At 44.3% G+C, this 24566-nt stretch overlaps 1 pseudogene across 1 annotated transcript; it reads left to right on the top strand.

Moving 5' to 3' along the window:
• Positions 1–11825: 11825 nt before the first annotated feature.
• Positions 11826–21825, top strand: LOC104655572 (annotated as a pseudogene). Its single transcript, XR_004057888.1, has 2 exons — positions 11826–12094; positions 20066–21825. The product of XR_004057888.1 is annotated as a keratin, type II cytoskeletal 8-like (transcript).
• The last annotated feature ends 2741 nt before the right edge of the window (positions 21826–24566 follow it).

Raw genomic sequence — 24566 nt, 5'->3', positions numbered from 1 at the left:
AATAATATTCCTGGTCTTCTCCTATGAATCCAAGGAAAATAGTCTCACATTAGTAACAATTCTAAGTTTAAACAAATACATAGTAGCCCTTTGTCTCTGGAAGTTTAAAGCAGAGGTTAAAGTCCAGTAGCCCCTATTATCATCAATCCATAAAAGTAGAACCCCTAAAATAACCTGCTAGCACCTCAAAACCAAAAAACTTTAATAATGCCAGAATATGCAATAGTTAAAATATCAACTCTGAATTATTCAAAATTGAATTATATTCAATATTATTTTAGTGCTAACTGAGTTTTATTTCTTCAAAGCTATTCATTTATCAGATTCAATCATTTAAAAAGCAATTGAGTATAGCACAGAGCACCTACTATGTTCCAGGCATGGTTCTAGGCTCTGAAAAAACAAAAAATTCCAGCTTTAATGGAGCCTACATTCTTTTGGAGTATTTATTTCAATAGTTACTCAATCAAAATATTTAAAACATTTAATTTAATCAAATATTTTACTTTAATTCAAGCATTTATTGCTTTTCATTCCATTTCTTTTTGATAGAAAATCCACAAGGTAGGTGTCAGAACTATGGCACCAATCAAGATCTTTTGATTATGAAATTTATATTCTTTTCATAGCAGTGTGGCTAGTATTTGTCTTTCAATTCAATTTGTTCAGCACTGGTTTAGGAAAGCCACAAGATCCCTTCTAGCTCTAAGACTTTCTTTTTTCTGATTTTGTAATAAAATGTTCTAATCCAAAGATAACCTCCAGAAAATTGAGTCTCAATTATAAAATGAAGATAATAAGGCTAAAGATAATACTGACAATGTAACTCTTTCCTAAAGAGTTCTACAAGGAAGGTTTATGAAAACCTTCAGAATAAAAATGCAGAATAATCATATCCTTATAGATTGTATTAAGACGACAGAAATTGTATGGTGAATTGGAACTCTTCTATTTTATATTCAAATATATTAACTGCCATTCTTTCAGACTTGCTCTGAAATGTGTTTCTCAGGGATAATTAAGAGCTGCTTGTTAGAGGGTAGAACAGTGGTTATCAGTGGCTGAGGGTGGGTGTTGAGGATATATTGGTTGAAGGATTACAAATTTCAGTTAGATAGGAAGAATAGGCACGGAGATTATAGTTAATAAGAATGTGTTGTAGTTTTGAAAATTCCTGAGAGTGGATTTTAAATGTTCTTACCACACAAAAGAGAAGTATGTAAAGTAATGCCTATGTTAACAAGCTCTATTTAGCCATTCCACAATGTATACCTATTTCAAAACAACATGTGCATGATAAATACATGCATTTTTTGTCAATTAAAATAAATAAAAAATAAACTTAAAAAGTAACTGCTTGTTTTCTTATAAGTTACACACTATATATCTATATTATAAAAGCATTTTAACCTCATCAAATAATGTGGTCTTCTCCTTTCCCCTGGAAGCCTCTCACAGCTAAATTGCTTCATACGTCTCTTGAATGCCTATTACTAATATGTTTACTTTTTAAAATGTTGACTAAAAGCATGGTAAAGAGGGTAGGTAATGTGGGAGACAGGAAAGGGTCTGGGCGAGACAATCCCTTGAATAATCAGAAGCCATCCATTATTTAGAAAATTACTTGTTTTAAAATTCTAAAAGAAATTTTAGGCCGGGCGCGGTGGCTCAAGCCTGTAATCCCAGCACTTTGGGAGGCCGAGACGGGTGGATCACGAGGTCAGGAGATCGAGACCATCCTGGCTAACACGGTGAAACCCCGTCTCTACTAAAAAAATACAAAAAACTAGCCGGGCGAGGTGGCGGGCGCCTGTAGTCCCAGCTACTTGGGAGGCTGAGGCAGGAGAATGGCGTGAACCCGGGAGGCGGAGCTTGCAGTGAGCTGAGATCCGGCCACTGCACTCCAGCCCGGGAGACAGAGCGAGACTCCATCTCAAAAAAAAAAAAAAGAAATTTTATTGTTCCAGCTCCCTGCCCCATTTAAATAAAGGCTAGCTTCTAGAATTAATTTGTCTTTGAAATTTGAATCACAACTTTAAAATTAATTAATTAATTAATTATCTCTTAAATCACCAATCAAGTTAGCTGTCTACTGAGGCAAGTCAAGTCAGCCCACTTGCAGATGAAAGTGAATATTCTCCATGACACAACATTCAGAGCTCCTAGACCATCTTCTCATTTGCACTCTACCTTTATAATTGCTTCCTAAATGCTGGCTTTTTCAGGAAGCTGCTGGTGCCTCAGAATCAGAATGATACCTACCAGTTCCCTTTCTGAACTTTCTTTGTCTCTTGATTACATACATTTCAATAACATTTATTAAATAATTTCATGTGCCAGGTGGCTGGGTGCGGTGGCTCATGCCTGTAATCCCAGCACTTGAGGTTGGGAGTTTGAGACCAGCCTGGCCTACATGGCAAAACCCCATCTCTCCTAGAAATACAAAAATTAGCTGGGAGTGTTGGCAGGTGCCTGTAATCCCAGCCACTCGGGAGGCTGAGGCACGAGAATCGCTTGAACCTGGGAGGCAGAGATTTCAGTGAGCCAAGATCGCCCCACTGCACTCCAGCCTGGGCAACAGAGGGAGACTCAGTCTCCAAAACAAAAAACAAAAATTATGTTCTCAGTGCCATTTCCCAGAAATGTAAAAATGAGTGTTATTGCCTGCTCTATATTTACTAGCAGTATATAGCAAAGAAGAGAGATACAAGAAAGAATGGGGTTGTTTACTGTGACAGAGTCATGCATAGAGTCTAACAGAAGCATCCTAAAAGGGTCTCTAACCCAGATTGGGAACTCAGAGGTTTCATGGTGAACATGGTGCCCAAGAGCATTCAAAAGAGAAATTGGGATTCCTCAGAGAGGATACAATGTGAAGGCAAATTGTCTCTGTCTTTTTCTGGAATTCATACCTATCATGAAGCTCATCATTAGTATACTGTATCCCATATACTTCCTACCTCCCATTCTAGACAGTGAGTTCTATGAGTCGAGGCCCATATTTGATACAAATTTCTCTCTTGCACAGGATCTAGAAACTCTGAGTCAAGCAGGCTCATTCTGCAACACACAGGTGACGGGATTAAGAGACCTACGAGTCTAGCATAAAGGTTTATTCTAATTACACCAGAAATACATCATGCAAGAGCTGAAATGTTTCTCATATTGAAGCAGATAAAGACATTTGAAACCTTTTAAGGAAAAACTGAAAATCTCTCAACTTTTATTTGCTTACTAAAGCAAAGGCCATGAACAGCTCAAAGGGAATCATTTCCATTTTGTTCATCATGTGCATTTGTCAAACCTCACAAAGAACAGTGTAGATAACACAAGTGAAAACTGAATGGTGCTAAAGAGGATAACTTTTCATACTGTACATCAAAGTGATAGCATTGAAAACTGATGCAAGACAAAACAATTTCAAGAGACTAAACGGACTGAATTGTAGCTTCCTTTATCTGTCTCCTCCCACCTCCAAAGTTAGTTTTTTGTTTGTTTGTTTGTTTGTTTTTTGACATGGAGCTTCGTTCTGTTGCCCAGGCTGGAGTGCAGTGGTGTGATGTCGGCTCACTGCAAACTCCACCTCCCAGGTTCACGCCATTCTCCTGCCTCAGCCTCCCGAGTAGCTGGGACGACATGCGCCCTCCACGACTCCCGGCTAATTTTTTGTATTTTTAGTAGAGACGGGCTTTCACCATATTAGCCAGGATGGTCTTGATCTCCTGACCTCGTGATCCGCCCGCCTCAGCCTCCCAAAGTGCTGGGATTACAGGCCTGAGCCACCACACCTGGTCCCAAAATTAGTTTTAAGGGTTCACAACAGTAGTTTAAAAATATTGATAATACTCAGGGCTGGTAAGTATGTAAAAATCTGTACTCTTAAATACAGCTTGTAGAGATGTAAATTGATGTATTTTTTAATAACATGAATATTGTATATAACCCTAAAAATGCATTTCCTTAATCCAACAATTCTACTTCTAAAAATCTGTATAAATATTAAAATTTTTATCATGCAAATCTATAGTACTGGTATAGAAATATATCTAGAATACATTGCTAGATATATTTTTGAAAACCTGGGTTACACAGAGGGTATATCATATGATTCTATTTTTAGTAATTAATAAATGCACCAAAAATTCTGATAAAATGTGGTCCTAAATGCTTATAGCAATTATGTCTGATAAACAATATTAGAATAAAATTGCTTCTTTATTACTTTTCTAAAAGTCCTCACATAATAACCCTACTTCCAAACCCTCAAAAATTGCCCAACTCTCTATATTACTTTCAAATATTTTGGAATAAATATGCATGACATTGATAATCAGAAGATCTATTATACTATTAAAGTTCTAATTCTAGCCTTTTTCATGCTGTGTGTATGTGATGTGTGTCCTGGTATGTCCTGCAAGTTTCTCTCTGCTCCCATTTGTCACATGCAGGGCATCCTCGTGACAAATTTAAGCTATAAAAGAAAGAGGATATTTGAAATTAGAATTGCTGGGAAAGGCATCTTGTAGTTTATTTGCACACAAGTACTGGCTGATTTTTTTTATTACCACACCCACATTCCTTGAAAAGGCTGACTTATGTGGAAATTTCTAAGCCACACATTATGCGTGCAGGCTTCCCAGCCTCCTACACCAAGCAATAGCTTCTCCTTTCTTTGACCTTCAAGTTAGGCGTTACAACCATAACATAATATACCATTTTCTCTGGTTTGTAGATGTTACTTTAGACTGTAAACTCTTTAAGAGAGAGCTTTTCTTTTCCTTTGTGTACCCCCACAGAGATCAAACTGAAGCTGGTTAAGCAAAATGCCCCATTTACTTCCTCAGTTATATGGTAAGATAGAAAGCTGAGTAACCTGGGGAATTTGAAAATATGGTATTTTAAAAGATACATTTTGAGTTCTTTTAAAAAATGGTCTAACAAAGCATGTATATACAATAGGTGTTTGGAAATCTTCATCATGATGAATGGAGTATTTGTCAACCTATACTTCATTGTAAACAAAATGGTGATTAAGTGTTTGCTGTTAATGTTGAAATCATGCCATAGAAACATAATAGACTATGTCTAAAACACAGAAATGTGAGAAAAGAAACAAAAATGCCCCTTCCTGAGCAGTTAATTTCAGAATTTTTGGTAAATCTTGGCTTGCTTACAAAGAATTGTTTCCTTTGGAAGAAGTGAGAGGAACACATTGTTTATCTGACAGGTCATTGTCTTGCAGGAAACAGAGCTACTGTAATGCGGTGTTTCCTAATGAATTTAAAATATGATGCCATGACATTTTGTAAGATGAGAGCTAATTAGTTCAGGGTTCTGAAAAGAATAAACTAATCAGGAGCAAGTCCTCACTTGCTTTCCAACTGAGTGGCATTCACATTACATTCTTCAAACAGCAGAGCCCCCCAACGAACCTTGAGAATGAAGAAGTTACAATCAAATTCCAGGCTCCAGGCGTGCATGAAACAAACCAAGTATCTCCACAGCAATTCTCAGTCCTGTACACAGATGAAATGTTAAAAGACTCTTCACTTTTCTGGGAACTTAAACCTAAGGAAAAGGCAAAGACTGGTAAAACCACACACCACTCAATGAGTTCAGCTTTAACACAATTTTCTACCCTCTCATGGCCTAATTCTGACTGGGGCAGAGAGAAAATGGTCTGGTAGGGCAGTGCTTCTCAACTTTGAGTGTGCACACCCATTGCCTGGGGATCTTGTCTCCCAGGGGATGCTGCCATTGCTGGTTTTAGGACTGATTAGCAAGTTTCAGGAGTACCATAGGGCACCACGTTGTGTATTGAATCTGTAGCAGGAATGTCCAATCTTTTGACTTCCCTGGGCTACACTGGAAGAAGAAGAATTGTCTCGGGCCACACATAAAATACACTAACACACCCCATCAAAAAGTGGGGAAAGGATATGAACAGACATTTCTCAAAAGAAGATATTCATACAGCCAACAGACACATGAAAAAATGCTCATCATCACTGGCCATCAGAGAAATGCAAATCAAAACCACAATGAGATACCATCTCACACCAGTTAGAATGGCAATCATTAAGAAGTCAGGAAACAACAGGTGTTGGAGAGGATGTGGAGAAATAGGAACACTTTTACACTGTTGGTGGGATTGTAAACTAGTTCAACCATTATGGAAAACAGTATGGCAATTCCTCAAGGATCTAGAACTAGATGTACCATATGACCCAGCCATCCCACTACTGGGTATATACCCAAAGGATTATAAATTATTCTACTACAAAGACACATGTACACGTATGTTTATTGCGGCACTATTCACAATAGCAAAGACTTGGAATCAACCCAAATGTCCATCTGTGACAGACTGGATTAAGAAAATGTGGCACATATACACCATGGAATACTATGCAGCCATAAAAAAGGATGAGTTTGCGTCCTTTGTAGGGACATGGATGCAGCTGGAAACCATCATTCTTAGCAAACTATCACAAGAAGAGAAAACCAAACACCGCATGTTCTCACTCATAGGTGGGAACTGAACAATGAGATCACTTGGACTCGGGAAGGGGAACATCACACACTGGGGTCTATCGTGGGGAGGGGGGAGGGGGGAGGAGGGAGGGATTGCATTGGGGAGTTATACATGATGTAGATGATGAATTGATGGGTGCTGACGAGTTGATGGGTGCAGCACACCAACATGGCATAGGTATACATATGTAACAAACCTGCACGTTATGCACATGTACCCTAGAACTTAAAGTATAATAAAAAAAAAAAAAAAAAATACACTAACACTAATAATAACTGTTGACCTAAAAATAAAATCACACACAAAAAAAACTCATAATATTTTAAGAAAGTTTATCAGTTTGTGTTGGGACACATTAAAAGCCATCCCGGTCTTCCTGCGATCCACAGGCCACAGGTTAGACAAGCTTGCATAGGGCTTCAAAGTCTTGGGAAATCCCTGTGCTTCTTCAAAGTCAACTTTTTAAATCAATGGAGGATGAACAGGGTGTGAGCAGCCCTTGAGGTAGAGGGAGGTGAAAGGAGGCTTCAGGCCCAAATTAGGGCTCCATCCTGTTTTTGGGTACCTAGCACATGCTTGGGCCACATTTGATACAAGCCGTGCTCAAAAAGAGGGCAGCTCTATCCCTTCTGTGGCTGGAGGCCAAGGGTTCTCAGAGACTCAGCTCAGATGGTGGAGCTTGGATTCCCACCTTCCTGGCACAGCATCATGACCTATAAAGACTGTGTTCTTGCTTCAGGGAGAGCAAGGGGGAGAACAGGAGGGAGTGCTAACACCTTGTTTTTGTGGTTTCCTAGCATCTAACTCTCTAGAAGACATGTGTTCCTCCTATTCCCACCTTCCTGTGGAAGGACATATCAGACCCCCAACCATTGCCTCAGCTCATCATTGCATCATCTGGATGGCTTCCCTAAACTCCCACCTGGGCCCAGAAAGGAAACGGCTTATGACCCACAGTCTTTGACTATCCCCATCACCATTCTGTTTATGGCCCTGTTGCACCTCTGTGCAAATTGGGAGAAGGTGACCCTTTTATGGGGATGGAGGAGAAGGACAAACCAGGCTGTGATCTGGCCAGTAAAGTGGGACTGGACTGGCTCCTGGTGGGCTTTGGCAAGGTGTAACCTACACCTTGGTCGTTACTGCCCAAAATGAGAGCCATCAGCTTGCTGAGAATCACTGGGCCCGGAGCCCCACTCTTGGGTGAGGATGCTTTTTCAGATCCCTTCCCACCCACCTGCAAGGCTTGCAGGAAGCCTTGAGAAGAACCAAGAAGGAGGCTGATGCTCCTAGTTGTTCATGAGCAGCCAATGTGGTAGGCTGATGCCTAATAGTTTCTACCTTCTTCTGCATTCCTGACTGAGAATCTACCCATGAGCCCCACAGAGCAAGAGCTGCCTGATTAATGCTCCTGCCTATGACATGGAAATTGTCAAAAATAAACCTGAATCCTTGCCAGGCCTCCCCGTGATTTCTGTGTAGTGTGACCTTAAATATACTAGATAAGTCAGAAGCCTAAAATAGCTCAGCTCTTAGAATAACAGAATTTGGTCCCCTCCTGCTTCTGTAAGTTGAATTCTTAATTGCTAAATTTCAGGCTTTTTTTGGTGTTTATGTAAGAATTTAAAGGCCACAACTCCATATTTGAAGTTAAGTGCTCATAAAATTAATTGCAAGGTAATTTGCCATTAATAGTTATCTGATTTCTACTTTGATCTAGTGGTTGTTAAGAAGAGTGGTTTTGGTTTTTTTATTCATGATTTTGTTGTTGATTCCTACTTTTATTTGCTGTACCGGAGAAAATGATTTCTGTGGGCCTCTGAGGTACAGCACATGATTCCCAATTGTATATGGTCTGATAATATGAGAAAATAACATATTCTCTGTCAGTGGAATACTAATACTTAAAAATATATGTGTTTAAATATTTGAAAAGGGGTCTGCTGATTCCATTACTAATGCATTGCATCCTCACTTGGTTAAATTACTTTTGTTTCTGGAGGATTTTTTATATATGTATATTTGATGCTGTGTCCCTGGTGAGTTATCAACTCCTTGAACTACAGCTTTTATCATACATTTTTAAATAAATTTGTATTCATTTTATATATATTGATATTGTCAGTACTCCTTACTTTTTAAAATTTGGTTTGACTTTATGATTCTGCACATTCTTTTCTTTTCAACATTTGCCTTCATTTTTCAAGTGTGTTTCTTATAGACAGCACATGCCTGTATTTTTTTAAAAATCTAATTTGATATTCCTTGTTTCATAACAGGAAAATTTGGGTCATTTGAATTCAGCATGAAGATTAATATTTTGGTGTTGTTCTCATTTTATTTGCTATTTACTATTTATTCCTTTTTTTGATTTTTACCTCTCTTTATATTCTTGCTAATAATATTAAGCTTTATGCTAGTCCTGTTGTTTCTCTTTTATCCCGTCATCCTGGTTTTTGAATTAATGTTATTTTATGATTCCCTATAGCCCTAATTATAAACTTACTCTAACAATATAAACTATTCTAAGAATCATGTATAATTTACGTGTCTTTATTAACACATAAAAATTAATAAGTAAGTGTAACCACTCGAGTATTTTCTTTGCCATTCCTCCCACCCCTTTAAGAAGGAGACATTTCCACTGGCCCCTGCTTCTCCATCCTGAGCAAACTCCCCACCTCCACAGTACCCAACACTTGAGTTTACAGCAATGGTTTCAGATTTTCAGTGTTTCATATCCTGGCTAACATTTTTGAGATAATAATTTTTTCTGTTTATCAATAAGTTCTTAAAATTTAAATCCATTCCAGTCATAGCATTTTAGTAATTCATTTTTTTCTCTATATCTTAAAATCTGTGGCATCTCGTGGTTCAACATTAGGAAATCCATCACTATGATTCAGTAAGTAAACAAATTCAAGGTGGCACATCATATTGCGTTTTTACGCTTTTGATTTTAGCAATATCCTTTCACATTCACAATCCAGATAGAGAGATAAGCAAGATTGTATCCACCAAGCCTCCCCTTTACTGATCTTCCAAACTGAAAAACATAGCTGCCATTTTAGTCAGCAGTTAAACTTTATTATAGAATAGTTTTATACCTGTCCTGCTAAAGTTCCCTGCAACTCACATGATGATGCTCAAATCCCATTTGGTGTTACAGGAAGTCAGGGACTCCGAATGGAGGGACCAGCTAAAGCTGTGGCAGAAGAACATAAATTGTGAAGATTTCATGGACATTTATTAGTTCCCCAAATTAATACTTTTATAATTTCTTACGCCTGTCTTTACTGCAATATCTGAACGTAAATTGTGAAGATTTCATGGACACTCAACACTTCCCCAATCAATACCCTTGTGATTTCCTATGCCTGTCTTTACTTTAATCTCTTAATCCCGTCATCTTCGTAAGCTGAGGAGGATGTATGTCGCCTCAGGACCCTGTGATGATTGCATTAACTGCACAGATTGTTTGTAGAGCATGTGTGCTTGAACAATATGAAATCTGGGCACCTTGAAAAAGGAACAGGATAACAGCAATGTTCAGGGAACAAGGGAGGTGGCCTTGGACTCTGACTGCCAGTGAGCCGGACGGAACATATTTCTCTTCTTTCAAAAGCAAATAGGAGTGGTAAAGGTAAACTGAGGCTGGAGCCGAACCAGGAATGAAGACACAAGGCAAACGGCAGTGAGAATAGCCTTTTATTAGGGCTTGCAGGCGAGGTTCCTTGGTCCATAGGTGTGGGCCGAGGAAGTCGCGCTGAGGGAGGAGGGTAGGGGCTTCTTATAGCCTGAGAGGTAGGGAAGCTGGTTGTGCAAACAGGGCCTGGGGGGTCTTGAAACTACTAGGGCAGGAGCTGAGTAAGAGTCATGAGGAAGGGGTCTTTGGAAACTGTCAACCGAAACTGCTGTTTACGAACTTGTGGAATGCAGGTGAGCTGCAGGTCATGGGGGAGTGTGACTGCCCAGCTGGAACCTCTGATGTATGTAAGTCTGAGGGTGTGTTCAAAGAGGGAGGGAAGTCTTGAAACAAAGGGCCTGCTCAAACAAAGGGCTTGCTACGCTGAGTGGCGCCGCCATGTCAGGTCCGGGTCCCTGCCTAACATTCTGACCTCTTTCTAATAGGAAAAAGGGGTGACGTGTTCGTCTGGCTGCTTCCTGCTGTTATGGGTCATCGTGGGGTTTTTCGGAGGTCAGAACTTGGGTATAGGGATGGAGCAGCATCTGACTGAAAGTGATCCAGGAGACTTCTTTTATGCGGTTCTGGATGAAGCAGATGATACAGGGAGCTATGAGCAGTAAGAAGCCAATGATCAGTAAGGGGCTTAGGAAGGGTAGGACCCAGCCAGCCATGGACGACTGCCACCACCCGAATGGAGACTCTAATCCTGAGATTTTTTTGTGGAGTCGTTCTCGGACTTTTTCTAGAGTGAGGAGGTTGGTTTCTACTAGTCCTGACTCATTGATGTGGTAGCAGCATTCTTCATTAAGGAACATACAGGTGCCGCCTTTGTCAGCTGTAAGGAGGTCCAGTGCTCTGCGATTCTGGGCTGCCACCTGGGCTACTGAGGTCATCTGTGGTTGGAGGGAAGCCAGGGATTCTGCCGAAGCTTCAATTGCTACCTGTAATCGGGCTGAAAGATCTTGAGAGGATCGGACAGAATGAGTTAAGGCTCCAGTTCCAAGGTTAGAGGCCACAAGGGATGCGGCTAAGGAGACTCCAATCATTAGCGAAAGGAATACTGCTCTTGCCTGGCGGGGGCGGGCAAGGGGCAGAAGAGAGGATAGTTCGGCTTCACTGTGCAGGGTGAGGCTGGGAACTGGGGAGATGGGAACGCATAGAGTAGTGTCCGAAGCCTTGAGAGTTTTTGACAGGGTGGAGTTGCACCAAAAATACCCGCCTGGGGCGGGGGGGTGTGGGGCGGGCAGTGAGATTTGGAGGTGCCGATCCTGTCTGGTTGCACCAGGAAGCATTAGGGTTGGAGTAGCAAAAGGGGAGTTGTTTAAGCAGGTCTTGGAACAAAGGAACTTCCCCTAGGGCTTGGCTGGGAAGGGGAAAGGAGGGGGTTACGTTGGAGGAGTTAAAAGGGCTAGGTAAAAAGGTACCGCAACCATTGGGGGCTTATTTAATGCTGCACACAAGAAACAATGGGACATGTTGTGCACTCCGACCATTTGTACTACCTGGGCCCCTTCTCTGACTAGGGTTAGCCAAGAAAAAGGGTTACCGGTGCCCTGAGGCTTGTTGTCTGAGTTGGCTGTGTTGTCTGGGTTGGCTAGAGCTGAGATGACTTTTTCTTGTTGTTTGATGTCGGAGGCCAGGCTGATGAGGCTGCTTGTGACCCTGACGTAGGCTCTATAAATCTTGAGTCGGGCTACGGGATAAGATTCGTAGCCATGCCGGTAAAGGCGAGCCTCTATACCTGATGTTCACCGAGGGTCCCACGGGTGAGGAATGGTAAGGAAGAATATAGGCACTTCTCCTCCTCCGTATAATCTGACTAACCGAACTGTTGATGCCAGTTACTGCCACTTGGTGTATGACATGTCAAGGTGAGTAAAATGCATGTTACAATAATGATATGGACACCCTCCATTGGTTTCTACCCAGTAATTGAGACAGTTATATTCTACTTGATCATAGAGAAAGCATATGACTGGGTTCCACCAGTCAGGGCAACTGTTAAAGGCAGAGCAGTTAAAGGTAACCTGACTCTGGCACCCCCGGGGCAGGCAGTCAACTGTGGCTAAGATGAGGGAACTTATGTGATTGTTTTGGGTCCAGGTTTCTGACAGATAGAATCTCCAGTGGAATGGGTTGACGGGGGGAGTTTGGTTAGGAGTCTTACCTAGTCTCAGGAGTACTGGATAGCTGAGGAAGGTTAGGCAGAGGGTCGTTACTGGCAAGCGTAAGTCGTAGTTTAGTAGGGGCAACAGCCTGAGCCGTCCACCTGGAATCATGCTGGGTGGGTGTTTTTTCCAGCTGGGACAGATGATACCAGGAGGGAATGCTGAGGAGTTTGGCAGCAGTGGGTGTGGTAAGGATTACGGTATATGGTCCTTCCCACTGGGAAGATAAGGCTCGGGGCTGCAGCTGCTTGTCTAGTACTAGGTGTCCTGGTGCTACAATGGCGGGATTTTTAGGGTTTGGGGAAATGGGTGTGGGGAGACACCGGTCTGTGTGTTTTCTTAGAAGCTTGCGTAGGAGGGTTAAGTAAGGGAGGTAGGAGTCTAAGGGAGGGGAGAGGGCTGGCAGCTCCTGGAAGAGGAATGGGCATCCCTACAGTAGCTCAAAAGGGCTGAGCCCTCTGGGGGCCTGAGGAGCTGCCCTGAGACACGTAAGAGCCAGAGGAGGGAGAGTTATCCACGAGAGGCAGGTTTCTAGAGTGAGCTTGGTTAGATGCACTTTAAGGAGGCCGTTTGTGCGTTCTACCTTACCAGATGACTGCGGATGGTAGGGAATGTGGAGTTTCCAGGTAATCTGGAGTGCGGCTGCCACCTGCTGGGTGAGTTTGGAAATGAAAGCCGGACCATTGTCTGATTGGATGTTTCAGGGGAGACCGAACCTGGAGACGATGTGCTCTAGGAGAATAGTTGCCACAACTTCTGCAGTCTCTCAAGTGGTGGGGAAAGCCTCAATCTATCCTGAGAAGGTGTCAACTAAGGTCAGCCAGTAGCAAAATTTTTTATGTCGGGGCATGTGAGTAAAATCAAGTTGCCAATCTTCTCCTGGCTGGTGGCCTCTTAGCTGATGAGTAGGCCCTGGGTGTCTGAGCCTTCCTTGGGGGTTAGTGGCTGAACAGGTGGCACATTGTTGATGTACTTTCTTAATTTGGGTCTGCAGTGAGCGAAGGTGAAAGATAGGTTCTAGGAAGTTATACATAGCCTTGGGTCCTATGTGGAGAGAGCAGTGTATGTTGGTCAGTATATGTACTGCCTGAGTCTGAGCGAGCGCTATTCGGCTGTCAATGAACACCCACCCATCCTTGTTTCGGGTAACACTGGGGTGGGCCAGCAGGGTTTGAAGTTCTTGAGAAGAGTAGTCGGGGGAATATGTGGGGGAAAGAAAGAGTAAAGGTGCTCGGGGAGGGGGGGAAGTGAGGGCAGTGGCCCGTGCGGTGGAGTCAGCTAGGCTGTTACCTTGTGACACAGGGTCCTTAGAATGCTGGTGGCTTTTGCAGTGGATGATGGCTACTTCTTTGGGGGCCTGGAGAGCATCAAGCAACCTCTGTATATGTGGTCCATTGACTACTGGCGTCCCTTTGGTGGTAAGAAACCCGTGCTCTTGCCAGAGAATAGAGTGAGTATGTGCAATAAGGTAAGCATATTTAGAGTCTGTATAGATATTAACCCTCTGCCCTTCAGAGAGAAGTAAGGCACGAGTAAGGGCAGTGAGTTCAGTCTTCTGGGAGGTGGTGCCTAGAGGCAAGGGCCTGGTTTCAACCATTTGGGTTGCTGTTACGACAGCGTATGCTGCCTGTCTGCGGCCATCGGGGGTTAAGACAGAGCTCCCATCTACAAACAGGGTATGGTCTGGGTGTTTTAATGGCTGATCGGAAAGACCGAAGCGGGCGGGTGGCAAGGTGGTAAGAACTTCCAGGCAGGAATGTGTGGGGGCAGAATCATGTCCTGGAGTGGGCAAGAGGGTAGCAGGATTTAGAGGGGGTGAGGTGGTGAGAGTGATGTGAGGGTTTTCAATGAATAGCAGGTGGAACTGTTGAAGCCGGGATGGGGTGAGATGGCTGAGACACTTGTGTATGATGAGATCTGACAGTCAGTGAGAAGAGTAGACTGTGAAAGGATGTCCTAGGGTAAGCTTGAGGGCTTCTTGGGTAAGTTCTGCGTCAGCTGCCAGGGTTCGCAGACAAGGTTGCCAGCCTTGGACTGTGGGATCTAACTGCTTGGAGAGATAGGCCACAGCCTGGTATGTGGATCCAACGGGGTGGGCTAGGAGGCCAGTTTGGCTACCTTCTGGCGCTCCTCAGTGAATAGATGAAAGGGCTGAAGGGGGTTGGGGAGAGAGAGAGCAGGGGCAGAAAGGAGACAGTCCTGAAGCTTCTTGAAAGAGTTGACAACCAAGGAGGGGTCGGACAGCGGTCCCGTGGGTGCCTCCCTGGCAGCCTGGTAGAGGGGCTTTAGCTAGGACCCCGAAGTTGGGAATCTAATGCCTGAAATACCCTACCAGTCCTAGGAAGGACAAGATCTCTTCCACATCCTGAGGAGGCTGGAGAGTTTTAATGAGGCTTATTCTATCTGCCGTAAGGCTTTTCGTAGTGGATGTGAGTAGTATGCCTAGGTAGGTGACAGAAGGGGTGCAAAGTTGAACCTTAGCCAGGGTAACCCGATAACCTCAGTCACCTAGAAAATTTAAAAGTGTAGCAGTGTCCGCAAGGGAGCATTCCCAGGAAGGACTACATAATAATAGATCATCTACGTATTGTAGAAGGGTGCTATGGGTTAGGGGGCAGAGGAGGTTGTCCTGTGCCAGTGCCTGTCTGAAAAAATGGGGGCTATCTTGGAACCCTTGAGGCAAGACAGTCCAGGTCAACTGCGAAGAAACATGAGTGTCTGGGTCCTCCCATGTGAAGGCAAACAGAAAGTGGCAGTCTGGGTGTAGAGGGATGGTAAAGAAAGCATCTTTCAGGTCAACGACAGTGAAATGTGTGGTGTCAGGGGGAACGCACGAGAGGAGTGTATATGGATTAGGAACGACTGGAAAGGTAAGGACTACTGCCTCATTGATGAGGCGCACGTCCTACATGAGACGATAGGCCCCAGAGTTTTTCCATACAGGCAGGATAGGAGTATTGCATGGTGAGTTGGCTGGAACTAGAATGTGCTGTTGGAGCAGGCGTGTAATGATAGGTTTTAATCCCTGTCAATGTTCAAGAGAGATAGTGAACTGGGGTCTAGAAGGGAACTTGGAAGGGTCTTTTAGCCGGATGTGGACCGGAGTGTGGTGCTGGGCAATGATCAGGGTGGAGGTGTCCCATACTTTAGGGTTGATGGGGACTGGAAACAGGAGTGGGGATCAGCCTGGTGACGTCTGTCAGGTGAGGGGAGGGGGAAGAGGAATGTGAGGTGTGGGGAGGGGTTGGGTCGGAAGTGAACTGAGGCTCCAGTCTCGTCCTAACAAGGGGACTGGACACAAAGCAATGATAAGAAATGAGTGTGAGAAGAGGGAGCCATCCAGGCGGCAAGACAGAGGAGGAGTCTGGTGGTAGGTGAAGGGAGTGCCGTCAATTCCCATGACTGTGACAATGGAGGGGTGGCTGGGGCCACTGAAGGAAGGCAAAACAGAGTAGGTAGCCCCCATGTCAATAAGGAAGGATATGGACTTACCCACTACCTGGAGCATGACCCTGGGCTCTGCGAGAGTCAGAGGGGTCCCCGAGTCTAGGCCTCTTCAATCTTCATCAGTGTTGAGGAGCTGGAAGGCGCCTCCAATACCTGGAGGAGGGTCATCACGTGGAGGTGCAGCGACCGTCCTTAGGTCAGGGCAGTCTGACTTCCAGTGGCCCATCTGCCGACAGTTTGGACAGGGGTGGGTTGGCTCCTTTGGGTTAGGGCACTGCCTGGCCCAGTGGCTGTCGTTGCTGCACTTGAAGCAGGCACCAGGTGGTGCTCGGGTAGTACCTCTTTTCTGGGAGCTCCTGGAGCTGGCCGGCCTCAGGGCTGCTACCAAGGCCTGGGTTTGGAGTTGTACCTTCTGTTTTAGCCTGGCCTGTCATTGGGCCTCAGCTGCTTCCTCCCTGGAGTTGTAGACCTTGAAGGTCAGTTTGACTAAATCCTGGATGGGAGTTAGAGGGCCCTCCTCCACCTTTTTTAACTTTTTTTGGATATTGGGGGCTGACTGAGAAATGAAATATGAGGCCAAGACGGTCCCCGCTGCGGGGGAGGCAGGGTCAAGGTGGGTGTACTGAATAAGTGACTCAGTCAGCCAGTTAAGAAAAACAGCTGGATTTTCATCTGCACCTTGGACTACCTCCTTTAGTTTGTTAAAGTTGACTGATTTGTTAGAGGCTGCCTGCATGCCGGCAAGAAGGCACTGAACCATCATGTCTCGGTGACAGTGGCCTGCCTGCCCTACCTGGTAGTCCCAGTCAGGCTCAGCCGAAGGCACTGCCTCGGTGCCGACTGGCATGGCAGGGTCAGTTAAATGAACCTGGTTAGCATGCTGCCTGGCTGCCGCTAGGATGTGTTCCTGCTCCTCAGAAGACAGGGTTGAGGTCATAACGACATGAAGGTCGTGCCAGGTAAGATCACATGCCTGGCATAGATACCTAAACTCTTTGATATAACGAGTAGGATTGGCCAAAAAGGAGCCTGCATGCTCCTCAACCTTAGACAAGTCTGCCAATGAAAATGGCATATGGACCCGGACTACTCCTTCGGCACCTGCTACCCCTCGTAAGGGACACAGGAGGTCGGTCCTGGACCGAGTATGGGCTGAGACAGGCGAGGAAGGGGAGGAGGTGGAGGTAGGGGAGACAGAATCTGTCGGGTTTGGTAAGGGCATAGGAGGGCGGGAGGGGTGGGGAGGCGTTGACAAGGACGGGGATAACAGTGGGTCAGGGTAAGGAGGAGGTTGAGTGGGAGACCGGAGGGGTGGCCGGGATAGGGTGTCAGGAGGCTCAGAAAAAGAGGAGGAATCATCCCTCTCCTTGCTCAAGGGAAGAGACTTTGCAAGTAGGACCTGAGCTAATGAGCATTGAGCACAGAGATCTGGGCGAGAATGCAAGTCCCAAAAGGCCTGAACATAGGGTATCTCAGACCATTTGCCTAGTCTCTTGCAGAAGTTGGTCAGATCTGTGAGAATGTTAAAGTCTAGAGTGCCTTCTGCAGGCCACTGAGACTGATTATCCAGTTTATATTGTGGCCATGCTATTGTGCAGAAGAAAATGAGCTGCTTTCCTTTTATGTCTTGGCTGAGACTTAAAATCTGGAGATTTGCTAAGAGGCACCCCAGAGGAGATTTTTCAGTTTGGTTTGGACTGGGTAGTTCCCATGGTCTCAAGGCGGGCAGTCCAGAGGCAATGGGAGTGTCCTCCCACTGCCACGCGGAGTGCGGGGTATGGTGGCTCCCAGGGAGGTTGGACGTCTCCTAGTCCCCGGTGCTGAGGTCACAGCTGACCGGAGAGAGCCCCTGACGTGGCCACACATTTTGGACAGGGACTCTCGGAGAGAGCCTTCAGGACAGAGGGGAAACTTACCCAGCAGTGATCGAATTGAGTCTTGGATTTGGTGAAATGGCTCCCGGCTCCGAAAGGAGTTCCTGGCTTGGGGAGAGGAGAGCCTATCCAACCCAGCAACCGTCCAGGGAGGGGGGTCTCCTCCCGGGTTTCGGCACCAATGTAAAGGTAAACTGAGGCTGGAGCCTAACCGGGAACGAAGACACAAGGCAAATGGCAGTGAGAATAGCCTTTTATTAGGGCTTGTGGGTGAGGTTCCTTGGTCCATAGGTGTGGGCTGAGGAAGTCGCGCTGAGGGAGGAGGGTAGGGTCTTCTTATAGCCTGAGAGGTAGGGAAGCTGGTTGTGCAAATAGGGCCTGGGGGGTCTTGAAACTACTAGGGCAGGAGCTGAGTAAGGGTCGTGAGGAAGGGGTCTTTGGAAACTGTCAACCGAAACTGCTGTTTACGAACTTGTGGAATGCAGGTGAGCTGCAGGTCATGGGGGACTGTGACTGCCCAGCTGGAACCTCTGATGTATGTAAGTCTGAGGGTGTGTTCAAAGAGGGAGGGAAGTCTTGAAACAAAGGGCCTGCTGAAACAAAGGCCCTGCTACGCTGAGTGGTGCCGCCATGTCAGGTCTGGGTCCTTGCCTAACAAGGAGAAATATCGCTGAATTCTTTTTCTCAGCAAGGAACATCCCTGAGAAAGAGAATGTGCCCCTGAGGGTAGGCCTATGAACTGTCCCCTTGGAGGCGGCTGTCTTTTACGGTCGAAGCCAAAGGGATGAAATAAGTCCCAGTCTCCTGTAGTGCTCCCAGGCTTATTAGGACAAGGAAATTCTCACCTCATAAATTTTAGTCAGACAGGTTGTCTGCTCTCAAACCCTTTCTCCTGATAAGATGTTATCAATGATAATGCATGCCCGAAACTTCATTAGCAATTTTAATTTCGCCCCAGCCTGTGGTCCTGTGATCTCGCCCTGCCTTCATTTGCTTTGTGATACTTTATTACCTTGTGAAATATGTGATCTCTGTGACCCACACCCTATTCGTGCACTCCCTCCCCTTTTGAAAATCACTAATAAAAACTTGCTGGTTTTATGGCTCAGGGAGCATCATGGAACCTGCTGAGATGCAATGTCTCCCCCGGACACCCAGCTTTAAAATTTCTCTCTCTTGTACTCTTTCCCTTTATTTCTCAGACCAACTGAGACACTTAGGGAAATAGAAAAGAACCCATGTTGAATATCGGGTGTGGGGTCCCCCGATAATTTGGGAATTCGGTGAACTAGCAGAATGAAATTCTAAGAGACTTGGGCTTGTTGATGTGTCAACGTTTTTCATGGGAATTGACATTAAATATTTCACAAATACCATAACTTCTAGGAATTCACATTTTCTTTATTCAATGTAGAATTGTGAAATATTTAAGAAATAACTGAATCATTATTTCTTGACTGTTTCCTGCCTGTGAAAGCAGAACTATGAAATAGCTCAAGGGAATCAGTGAGAGATTTGTATCGATTATATTCAATAGCCTGCATGTGTCCAAATCACCGATGAAAGAATGGGGGCAAATATAAATTAAAATTGAATGTTGCAGAAATGGTTGAGGAACTTCACCAGGATATATTAATGTATAAACGGAAAACTGATGAAAGGCAAGAGTTTGGTTCTATGTAGTCTGAAGGACAGGAGCAGTTTTGTAGACATTTCTTCATTCTTCTCTTTCTGCTTTTCCAGACTTCTAGAGAGAAATTTGCTAGGAGAAATAAAAAGGTGTATAAATTTCAGTGATGCTGAAGGTATGCGCAAACAAATTCTCCTCATTAATAGTAAAGGTAGAAATTGGTGTGGATTTTCTGGAAGACAATTTAAAGGTACACACTTGGTTTCTAAAAAGTACAAACACTTTTTAAAATCTATCTATCTTTTTAATCCCAATTTATTTACAATTTATTATAAGAAAGTAGTTAGGTAATTATTGCAAATTAGGTAAAGTAAGTTCACTAATTATTCTCAATATAAAAAAAAGGATGAAATTCCATAAACGTCTATTAAGAAAGACTTGGTTAAATAATTTATTGTACCTCCATATGTTTAGTCATTAAAAATAGTCACTTAAATCTCTAGGGTATTGACATCAAATAATGTCAACAATAAATTCAAAAAGCATAAACATATAGAAAAATATCCCTATGTCTATATAAAGAATGTCTACATACCCACTTATGAATACATGGAAACATATCTGCAAGGATATATAGTCTAAAACCTCATCAGTAGTGTTTCTTCGCAGTAGTGTGAAAGTAATACATTAGAAACATTTAACTCCCATCTCCGCTCCTTCTAGGAACTCCTCCTGGTTCGGCCCGCCTGCCTCCACTCCTGCCTCTACCATGTCCATCAGGGTGACCCAGAAGTCCTACAAGGTGTCCACCTCTGGCCCCCGGGCCTTCAGCAGCCACTCGTACACGAGTGGGCCCGGTGCCCGCATCAGCTCCTCGAGCTTCTCCCAAGTGGGAAGCAGCAGCTTTCGGGGTGGCCTGGGCAGCAGCTATGGTGGGGCCAGCGGCATGGGAGGCATCACCGCAGTCACGGTCAACCAGAGGCTGCTGAGCCCCCTTAACCTGGAGGTGGACCCCAACATCCAGGCCGTGTGCACCCAGGAGAAGGAGCAGATCAAGACCCTCAACAACAAGTTTGCCTCCTTCATAGACAAGGTACGGTTCCTGGAGCAGCAGAACAAGATGCTGGAGACCAAGTGGAGCCTCCTGCAGCAGCAGAAGACGGCTCGCAGCAACATGGACAACATGTTTGAGAGCTACATCAACAACCTTAGGCGGCAGCTGGAGACTCTGGGCCAGGAGAAGCTGAAGCTGGAGGCAGAGCTTGGCAACATGCAGGGGCTGGTGGAGGACTTCAAGAACAAGTATGAGGATGAGATCAATAAACATACAGAGATGGAGAATGAATTTGTCCTCATCAAGAAGGATGTGGATGAAGCTTACATGAACAAGGTAGAGCTGGAGTCTCGCCTGGAAGGGCTGACTGATGAGATCAACTTCCTCAGGCAACTGTATGAAGAGGAGATCCGGGAGCTGCAGTCCCAGATCTCGGACACGTCTGTGGTGCTGTCCATGGACAACAGCCCCTCCCTGGACATGGACAGCATCATCGCTGAGGTCAAGGCACAGTAGAGGAGATCGCCAACCACAGCCGGGCTGAGGCTGAGAGCATGTACCAGATCAAGTATGAGGAGCTGCAGAGCCTGGCTGGGAAGCACGGGGATGACCTGCGGCGCACCAAGACTGAGATCTCCGAGATGAACCGGAACATCAGCCGGCTTCAGGCTGAGATTGAGGGCCTCAAAGGCCAGAGGGCTTCCCTGGAGGCGGCCATTGCAGATGCCGAGCAGCGTGGAGAGCTGGCCATTAAGGATGCCAACGCCAAGTTGTCTGAGCTGGAGGCCGCCCTGCAGCGGGCCAAGCAAGACATGGCGTGGCAGCTACCTGAGTACCAGGAGCTGATGAACGTCAAGCTGGCCCTGGACATTGAGATCGCCACCTACAGGAAGCTGCTGGAGGGCGAGGAGAGCCGGCTGGAGTCTGGGATGCAGAACATGAGTATTCATACGAAGACAACCAGCGGCTATACAGGTGGTCTGAGCTCGGCCTATGGGGGCCTCACAAGCCCCGGCCTCAGCTACGGCCTGGGCTCCAGCTTTGGCTCTGGCTCGGGCTCCAGCTCCTTCAGCCGCACCAGCTCCTCCAGGGCCGTGGTTGTGAAGAAGATCGAGACACGCGATGGGAAGCTGGTGTCCGAGTCCTCTGACGTCCTGCCCAAGTGAACAGCTGCGGCACCCCCACCCAGCCTGCCCCTCCTGTGCTGCCTCAGAGCCTGGGAGGGAGACCACTATGTAGGGTACCACTGGGAACAGGAGACCCACCTGAGGGCCCTCAGCCCACCCACAGGGGAGTTTACTACGTGGGGACCCCCCTTGCCCATGCCTCCAGCTATAAAACAATTCAATTGCTTCTTTTTTTGGTCCAAAATAAAACCTCAGCTAGCTCTGCCAAAAAAAAAAAAAAAAAAAAAAAAAAAAAAAAAAACATTTAACTCCTTCCAGTAATGGGAAGGAGAGGAAGAGCTCACAAAAACAGAAAGCAAATATTTTTGACATTTTGATATTTTAAATGTAATCTCTTTTCTTCATTTTTCTGGCTACATATATTGATTCAACACATTAATAAGCAGGATGTTATATTCAATAAAAACTTCTGTAATTGTCTACATTAGTTCCAATTTATTCATATGGAAACTATTTATTTTACATATCTCTTTCTATTAAACTAACATTTAGCATGTAAGGCATAGTTTTATTTTTGAAATTATTAATACATTAAAATATTAGTGACAAACATAAACTCTTGAGCTTTACAATAGGTTAATGATAAAGAAGACAGACAATATTAGATGGAGAAATGCTTCATAAAACCCACAGGTTAGAGAAAAATTGTTAGGAGTTTAATAAATGATAGATTCTTAATATTTTGCTGCACAAAAACCAAAAATGAAACCTCTTTTAAATGCATGTTCTCAGCATGCATTTCAAATTGCATTTTTGAAGTTTATGAATTTATGATTATACAGGGGAAGAAAAAGTTCTTTGTTTCTCCACCCATCTTAGATCTATTGGCCGGAGCTCTGCAATTTAGTCTGATAAAAGATGGATTAAACAAGAGAAAAACAAACAGAAGTGTATTGACATAGGCATAATACGTAAGAATGGGAACTGTCACTAATGTGTAACTCAAATGAGTGGTTAGACCTTAGGGTTATATAACAATCTGAGCAAGGAATAATAAATACGTTGAGAAACGTCAGGAAAAAGGAAAGGAACTTTGGGCTTCTAGGGGCAGCAAATTGTGGGAAGGTAAGTTTTTGGGAAAAGTATAATGGAAGATGCTGAGCATGGTGTCTCATGCCTGTAATCCCAGCACTTCGGGAGGCTGAGGCAGATGCATCACCTGAGGTCAGCAGTTTAAGACCACTCCAGCCAACATGGTGAAAACGTGTCTCTACTAAAAGCACAAAATATTAGCTGGGCATGGTGGGGTATGCCTGTATACCAGCTACTCTGGAGGATGAGGTGGGAGAATTGCTTGAACCTGGAAGGCAGAGGTTGCAGTGAGCCAAGATCATGCCACTGTACCCCAGTCTGGGTAACAGAGTGAGACTCTGTTGAAAGAAAGAAAGAAAAAGAAAGAGAGAGAGAGAGAGAGAGAGAGAGAGAGAAAGAAAGAAAGAAGAAAAATGGGGGCCGGGCACGGTGGCTCAAGCCTGTAATCCCAGCACTTTGGGAGGCCGAGACGGGCGGATCACGAGGTCAGGAGATCGAGACCATCCTGGCTAACACAGTGAAACCCCGTCTCTAATAAAAAAAAAATACAAAAAACTAGCTGGGCGAGGTGGCGGGTGCCTGTAGTCCCAGCTACTCGGGAGGCTGAGGCAGGAGAATGGCGTAAACCCGGGAGGCGGAGCTTGCAGTGAGCTGAGATCCGGCCACTGTGCTCCAGCCTGGGCAACAGAGCGAGACTCCATCTCCAAAAAAAAAAAAAAAAAAAAAAAAAAAAAATGAACATTAAAAAAAAAAAAAAGAAAAATGGAAGATGAGGTCTAGTTAGTAGGTTTGTTATATATGTTATATAGATTCCTCTGGTGCCTTTCTTGGGCTGGTAGACTTTATAGCTGTTTCTGGTGACATAGAATCATCCTGCCCTTCCTGATAGAGGGGGCGGGATACAGAGAGTTTTTCTTGTGTCTTCTTGTTTTGTTTTGTTTAATTGCCTTTGACTCAAATAATCCTTAGGCCAGAGTGGCATATTTTTGGGTGACATCCTCTGAAACTTTTCACATATAAAGTCTGACTCCTTCTTTCTACTTCATAACATGAAGTCTTCTTTCTCTTCCAAGAATATTACAATTCCTGCCTGAGTCCTGTAGTGCCCTCCTCTCCCCTGTGGGTCAGGACACAATTGGTCCTTTGAATTGAGGTGTGGTAGTAGCCAAGCTTTGGGGAGTGAGGTTTCCACCTTTCATTTTGTTTCTTAAAGTAAATATTTAGTAAACAATAAAGCTGTGTTTTTAGTTGTAAGTCTATGGTAATTGTATAGCACAGAATGATTCTAATGTATTATTTTAGCAATGAAGACAAGTAGATTTGATGCAGAAATCCTTGTCATAAGGAGCCAAAATATTTATATTGCACTTAGGGGATAGCTATTGAATATATCTACCCATATTAAACTTTTTTTTTTTTTTTAAGAGATGGAGTTTTGCTGTGTTGCCCAGGCTGTGCTTGAACTCCTGGGTTCCTCAAGCAATCCTCCTGCCTCAGCCTCCAGAGTGGTTGGGATTACAGGTACATGTCACTATGCCCAGCTTACCCAAATTAAGCTTTAACAAATCTCAATAATGTTTTCCTAAATTATTCTTGAATACAGTCATGTAGAACATATAACACTCAATTATGAAGTTTTAAAAATTTATAGTTTAGGAAATTTTGGATTAATAAAAACAAAGGAAACCTTTTTTTATTTTTGAGACAGAGTCTCATTCTGTCACCCAGGCTGGAGTGCAGTGACATGATCTCGGGTTCAAGGGATTCTCCTGCCTCAGCCTCTGAAGTAACTGGGATTACAGGTGCTTGCCAGGAAATAAAGGCAATAAAAAGTCATTGCTAATTACCTACTCTAGGTTTAAAAAGCTCATCTAAACTTTTCAAGTATCTTTTTTCCCTGAAGCCTACATTTTGTTATTACTTTAGTTGGAAAACAACTCCAGTCAATGAC

This window comes from Rhinopithecus roxellana, chromosome 1 (assembly GCF_007565055.1).
Source record: "Rhinopithecus roxellana isolate Shanxi Qingling chromosome 1, ASM756505v1, whole genome shotgun sequence".
NCBI classification, from domain to species: domain Eukaryota; kingdom Metazoa; phylum Chordata; class Mammalia; order Primates; family Cercopithecidae; genus Rhinopithecus; species Rhinopithecus roxellana.
The sequence above is the reverse complement of the archived record's forward strand: the minus strand, read 5'-3'. Positions and strand labels throughout refer to the sequence as shown.